A 7,713-nucleotide genomic window follows, 5' to 3' on the forward strand; every position below is an offset into this window, starting at 1 on the left:
GTGGGTCATTCCTCCACATTTTTGTTGATAAAAATCGGTATAGATTCCATTAAACCGCATTTAGACTATGACAAAAATATGGAGCTCAGACCCACTCTTGAACGAGAAGGCATTAAAATTTTAAAAAATGACACTATTTGGAGGTTTTGACGAGCATAGGTCAGTTTAAATCAACCTATTACATGTATTTAAAATATCTAAGGGTTACAAAGCGATGTTACGTTACTGTTTATAATTATTATAAAAAATTATCAGATTTAATGATATTTAAATTTTGGGGTATTTAATCATTCCTCATATGGGCATTTTACATGCCTTATTAATCCATCTTCTTTCATTGTTTTCTATATTTTTCAATTAGTATTGTTTAATTATAGAACAAAAATTGAAAATTATACAATACAAATGGAAAATGATACAATACAAATAGCAAATGGTACAATACAAATAAATATTTACAAAATACAAATGGAAAATTATAGAATACAAATGGAAAATTATAGAATACAATTTGACATTTATATAATACAAGTGGAAAATTACACAATACAAAAGAAATTCATACAATGCAAATGGAAAATTATAGAATACAAATAAAAAGTTAAACAATGCAATAAATATTTATACAATACCAATGGAAATGATTGAGTATTGCAATGTCTGTCATGCCATACAAGCTGTATCATCATGTTAAGGAACCATATTTTTTTAAATGGTTAACAATTTATTCATATAAAACTAAATTGCAGGATTTCCAGGCATTGTGGGGTGCGTTGATGGAACAATGGTCAAAATAAAAGCTCCCCACGTCAATGAAGCAGACTACATTTGTCGCAAAGGATATTATGCCCTTAACATCCAGGTGTGCATGATTTTCATCATGTGACATGATTTTCCTGTCACTTAAAGTTGAGAGAATGGGTGGTCAACAAAATAACCATCAGTTCATTCTTAATTTTTTACTTAAATGATCTTTTCTACTAAAATGACAAAAATATCATGGTTTTTAAATTTCTGTTAGCCATATTTTTGTGGAAAACGCCGTTAAGAAGCCTTATCTAGAGCAAAAATGAATTATTGTGGTCCTGTACAAAAATTGATTTGCTAAATATTCCTTAGAAGAGAAATATTTTCTTTGACAAAAATTAATGATTTTTTCAAATATTATTTATCATAAAAGTTCAAGTTATATGAAGACTTATCATACTAGCAGGTTTTTGCAGCAAAATAAAATTCTAAAAAATACAGCTCATATTGCTTTAAGTGACAAAAACCCATATACATGTACTTTAATTACATTTTAAATTTGGACATTTTCCTATATTCCAATATAGAGCTCTCCTTTAAAAAAATTAATACAGTCTGAAATGGCCATGACCACCAAGCACCCTTAATAAGAGTCAAATCATTCTCAAAGATTTTAGATTTCATAGCATTATTGTGCAAATTGTTTTGTTACATGTTCAATTCTGAAATAAAATAAAAGGAAAAAACCATGTCAATTTTGCTTGCAAAAGAATTTTGCACTGAAATAAGTTGTTTCACCCCTGAAAAAGAGACTTTGAATAAGCTTTATATATTGAATTATGATAATATAATAATTAAATTAACATTGTTTATAATTAATAGATGACGTGTGACCCTCGATTCAGAGTAATCGATCTTGTAGCCAAGTGGCCTGGAAGTGTTCATGATTCCAGAATATTTCGCGAGTCCCAACTGTGCAAAATCATGGAAGAAGGTATGTCCATAGCAAATAAAACTATCATTTAGACATTAGTTGTCTCTCCATTCCTTTCTTTTATATAATTGTATATATTATTTTAGGTCAAATTCAAGGAACTCTCTTAGGAGACTCAGGATACGGTTTAAAACCATACTTGATGACTCCGTATATCTCCACTGAAACAGCACCATCTCAAAGATTTAATTCAGCTCATTGCAGAACCAGGCAAGTACGCACACCCATTACCTCTGACAATCTACCAAATACGACACATCATACTTTATTTTCTTTTTTGTCTTTCTGTTTTAAGGGTTACAATTGAACAGACATTTGGTGTTCTGAAGAAAAGGTTTAATGCGCTCCACACGGGTCTTCGAGCCAATCCTGAGAGAGCGTGCAGGATGATTACTGCATGTGTCATCCTGCACAACATTGGCCTAGACAGGGGAGACATTCTTAGAGATGTTCCCCAGATTCCTGCTTCATTGGTGGCCCCTGATTTTGTTATTCCGGAGGACGCTGTTGGAAGAACGGTGCGGGATCACATCAGAGACACCTATTTCTCGTGAAATGTATTCAACGCTTGAATTTCTTCTACAGTTTAGTGTTTTCCAGTCTTAAATTCTCAATTTCAAGCTCCTGGATGTTCATCTTCCTTTTTCTTGATGACTTACTTGTATCTAAAATAAGTTTGATTTATGTTCATGATGTATTGTTAAATGTTCACATTTTCAATGTTCAATATTAAATCATGTCTTAGTGTTCAATCAAATTTATCATCATTTAACCTTATTGATTATCTTTTACTGTAATTCTTATCATCTTGCAATCATTCATGAAAGACATGGTGAACATGTATTTAATAAACATTCATGCTCATGATAGCAAGTGACCTAGTTTTATGGTTTTATATTTACATTTCACATATTTTTTGCATGTAAAGTATGTGGAAAGCTACTGCAGTTAATAACACTGTAACACACACAGGGTACTGAAAGGTTAAAATGATAAGTTTAATTGTGACTGCTGTAAAATGCAACCTCACAAGTGAAAATCAAAGTTCACGCATGTGGCTGCCACAGTGGCCCTTCCATTATTTTGAGCTTACCCTTAAGATTAAACAGAAATTTTGAGGTATAAATCATATTTGCAGACAAGGCAAGAAGTTAAAAAACAACAAGCACATGGGCCACATCGCATTGAAGCATTGTAGTTCTCGAGAAGAAGATTCTTAAACATTTCCATATAATATATTTCTACTTTTAACTTTTAACCCATCTTTGGTCCCCAGTATTAGTCCAGGGGTCACTATTTTAAAACTAACCAGTTTATTCCTCACATGCATGGGAGTAAAGAAGAAGATTTTTGAAAATTTGCCTTTTTTTGCATATGTGGCCCCGCCCGCGGCACCGCAGGGGTGGTAGAGCCATGAATTTCACAATTTAGAGTTTTCTTACCATAGAGATGCTTCACACCAAAAATGGTAACGATTGGCCTGGTAGTTTTCAAGAAGAAGTTAAAAAACGTAAAATTGTTAACGCACGACGCACGGCGCATGACGACAGACGAAGACCAATTGCAATAGGTCACCTGAGTGACTCAGGTGACCTAAAAATGCAGAACAGTTGATAGAATTGCATAAAGCTTTAAACGAATATCAGATACATGTATTACTAGATATTTTTCTAAATTATATCTACATTTGTTTTTACTAGTACCCGATAAGGCTGAGGTGTCAATACATCCAGAGAGGCCATCTAATGATGACCTACCCTCTAAATTCTTTAGCATGGCCTTCTCTGATGCTGAGGGAGATAAAGGTTTAGGGCCACCACCTGTCTTTGGTCTCTTGATTTCAGACAGCTTTCCTTTTGCTAATGAGAATAAAAACGTGCAATTGAAAACAAAAGATCAACATATTGCTTGATAAGAAATTTAGTGGTAATAATTTAAGACTGAATATTTATATTTGCCAATACATTTCCTTATATGGACCTATAGAATAATGAAAACGTTCAATTCTGTATGAACTTTTTCGTGACGTCACAATGTTCATAGCATGCACTAACCGCTTGTCGCTTGGATTTTTGTAAACATAAAATCTCAAGTTATATCAGTTCTGAAAGGTTTGTCTTTTTTTAACGTAAATATAAGTAATAATCAGCAATGTTAAAGCTGTTTGGTCCGATTTTATATCAAATTTTATGCACGCTTTTAAACGATGGCTATGCTTAGTATATGTACAATAATAGACATTGCAGTAGTTTTTCCAGTCAATTTTGCCATATTTCAATGAAGAAAAATATGTACAAAATTTGCTAACAAAAAAAAAAACAAAATTAAAAGGAACCGCGTTATTTCGCCTCATGTTAATTTTCACCCCTGACGACGAGAAGGGTATGGTTGTATTACGACTTTGACATCGCTTTCATTAAAGGTCGAAATGATCAGACAAATTACAAATAAACTTGTACGTTTTGTTCGTTAATATTTATGGAGTCTGATTTAATTACAATCTATGCATAGCATGCGGGTTGAATACTCCCAATCATTTGGGGGACGAAACTAAGCGGTTTCCTTTTCTAAACATTCCCGTGATGCGTCTTGGTTTGTTTTTTTGTTTGCCCAAAAAGAAATTATTTTTATTTACTTTGAACATTTCTTACTTTGAAAGGAGCCTGATTCTGCTGGTGTAAATAGGAGAAGGTCCATAACTTTCTAAGATAAATATTTGTATGGAAAAATTTTTGATACTGTAATAACAAAAATTCGGACCAAGCAGCAATCTAAAAAGTTCACAGGGATATGAAGTTGGTTGGTACGTGATCAAATCTACTACGAAGCCCTTCGGACTGCACAGGATTTGATCATGCGACCAACCAACTTCATATCCCTGTGAACTTTTTAAATTGCTGTTCATTTGTTAATTGTAGCACCTCATTTGATTGTCTAAATAAATTCATATACATCTATACCGTATTACATGTACTTGCCTACGTCACAATAAGATGCATGTGCGAAATGTATTAATTTGCTTGATGTTACTAAATAATGGGTCTTATTTTCTGATTTTATTTGTAGAAAGGCAAGCTAAGTTATATGGAAATAATTTAATTCTGGTTTTATTTACAGTAACTTCACATATTTCTATCATTAAAAAGGATACTGATTCTACTGGTGTAAACATGTGAAAGCTAGTCTATAACTTTTAAGTAATTTGTTTGCCTGAAATTTTTTACCAAGCATCTTGAAAGAAAAAAAACAATGTGACGGAGATATAAATTCATTACACATCAGAAATGCATGTTTCAACAATGCAATTAATATTTTCTTTACCAGTATGAAATCATAAAAGTCTTAGAACTGTCTGGGTTCAATCCTGTTAACTGCTGTATAAATGTACTGTTCATCCATGAACATAATTTATACTACTAGTACATGTATACCAGTATATATCCAAGAATCTTACAAAATGTATCTTTTTTTTTTAGTTTGTTCTTAAAAGAAAAATATCTAAGAAATAAGGTATCATTTTTGGATGCATGACGGGGTATTATAAATACAGGTTGGTCACATGATCAAATCCCATAAAGCTTGAAGGGCGCTACTTTGACCTCTTGACCCATAACTGTGCTATGCAGGAATAACAGCAGATTGTGCGAACAGTGTTATATGAATAAGGGGAAACATTTGCAAGTGTAAATATTTGCAAATGTAAACACAAGTACAGTGTATATATACAAATACAATATATACATACAAGATTAAGTGGTTTGTTGTACATTCCTCTCTGCTTTAAGTTGCTGTATTGTTTGGCAGCCTCTCCACCTGTTCTCAGCACTCCGAACCACTGCTCCTAAAATGTTATATAAATAATCTGAGTATTGCTCATTCTTAACATTATGCTATGGATTTTGATTAAGAATAAGAATTATCTTATTGATATCTATCTTTCTCTCTCTCCTCTTTCTCTCTCACACACACTAACTGTAATTTGAAATGTTTTTACAGTTATCAAATATATTATTTAAAGACTACAACATTAATGTATGACAAAAATTAGTTGCACAGCTTTGAAGATGATAATGTGACTACTGCTTACTCAATGCCAAATTAGCATGATTAGATTTAGGGCAGTATTATTTACTACCAAGCGCAAATTAAGTCAATCTTGAAGATTTCATATATATATACAGTGAAGAAAAAAAACTTCTCGCTATTTTTATGATGACTGGATTTGCATCTTTGAAGTAAACATCTCACTCCAAACTCGCATCGTAACATTCAGTCGCCTAATTATTCTATAAGAAGTTATTTCCACGGTCAATAAATAAGTAAACAATCACTTATGTATAAAACAAGGTATATTATTATAAAACGACTACAAAAGGCCAACACAATCACCAGCAGACCTTCTCGTGGCTTCTCTCGCAAGATCCCGGGAAAAAGAGACGGAATCCCGAGAAAAGGACGCAGAGCCCGATAAAAAAAACCCGGAAGTTAACCCCCCTCCCAATACACTACATATATTTATCAGTTGAAGCCATATGACACCCTGGAATTCCCTAAAACAAAACAACAATTGAACTTGGAGAAAAAGATACCCGTTCACCGCCTGGGCAACTTCCCTTCATGCAACATCTTGTCAATCTTCCCTCCCCCAGCACCCTTAAATTTTCCAAATAAAATAAAATATTTTCCCTCAAATAGACCTATTTTTCTTTCCAACTCTGTCCAGTTTTTTTTTTTATCTTGTTGTTAGTATCTAAAGAGACGCTCTCTACACTCATTTCACATTCGCTCAACATATTTCTTAATGAAATGATTAATATTTACATGCAGACAACTATCAAATGTGACTTCAGTTATAATTTACACATGTAATTTACATAAATAACGCGATAAACAAGAAAATGAAAGTAGAGTAGACTTACCCGATCGACGCCATTTTCCCTGAGAGGCCGCTTGCGGTAACGAAAATAAGCTGAGATTTTTCCGTAAAACTCAACTCTCGTGAGGCGACTCTGAGAAAGTTTGGTGGCACGCCGTTTTAGCAGAATCTCACCAGAGTCAGAAATTTAAGATTTGAGGCTGAGATTTGAGCTGAGATTTTTATATGTTGGTGGCCCCGAAGCCTGAGCTGATAGTTCAAGTAAGCTTTTCTGATCACGTTTTGTTGGGCGTCCGTCTGTCTGTTTAAAAACTTTAACTTTTTATGATTTTTAATTCTTCAGAACCACTAGGCTAATATCATCTTAACTTGACCCACCGCATAGCATACTTAGGTGGGTTGGTTTAAGTTTGTTAAAATGAAGGATTAGGCCCTATTCAAAAGGGAAACTATTCTTAAAACAACCTGCGAGAAAAGCTATTTTTTGTAAGTATCTTTAGGTGGAGTAGATTTAACACTTTTTGAATTTTTACATACACATGTATAGTTAAAACTTCTTTTCAAACCCCTATTGGCAAGAAAAGCTGTTACTTTTGTGGACATTTCTGCAGGTAGTGGCAATTTAAAGTTGTTCAAATCATCCTCGGGGTTTAGGTGGGGGGGCGTTTGTTGGAGGGAGGGGCAATTTAAAAAAAAAAAGGTAAGCAATGACTTGGTCTTCCGTCGCAGCTCCGTCATACTTGTGACAATACAAAATTGATAACTAAGGTGTGTTCAGCAGAGAGAGTGTTCTTGAGCGCTCGCCAAAATTTTTGTTGCGGGTATAGGGAAATTTAGCGAGCGCTTACTCTGTTGAACACGCCTCTGGCCATGATACAATATTAGATGTACAGACCCAATGCTTTTGATATACATAAGAGTTTGTTTCATGATGATTTTTTGTGAAATACAATTGCTCTCGAGCTATATACACTAAAGTTAATTGATATACTTTCGATATGGTGACTTTTAATATTCCTAAAAATGCATAAAGCCTAACTAGGCTAATACATGTACATGTTTTTGTTGTCTTAAATACCAAGAGCAAAGGGATATT

The 7,713-nt window shown here is 33.5% G+C and overlaps 1 long non-coding RNA gene across 1 annotated transcript; it reads right to left on the reverse strand.

Moving 5' to 3' along the window:
- Positions 1–230: 230 nt before the first annotated feature.
- Positions 231–6,863, reverse strand: LOC128186378 (uncharacterized). Its single transcript, XR_008243941.1, has 4 exons — positions 6,661–6,863; positions 5,487–5,582; positions 3,445–3,600; positions 231–2,406 (listed from the first exon to the last, which is right to left on the reverse strand). It is a non-coding gene; the product is annotated as an uncharacterized LOC128186378 (long non-coding RNA).
- Between the last annotated feature and the right edge of the window lie 850 nt (positions 6,864–7,713).

Source organism: Crassostrea angulata, chromosome 5 (genome assembly GCF_025612915.1).
Source record: "Crassostrea angulata isolate pt1a10 chromosome 5, ASM2561291v2, whole genome shotgun sequence".
NCBI classification, from domain to species: domain Eukaryota; kingdom Metazoa; phylum Mollusca; class Bivalvia; order Ostreida; family Ostreidae; genus Magallana; species Magallana angulata.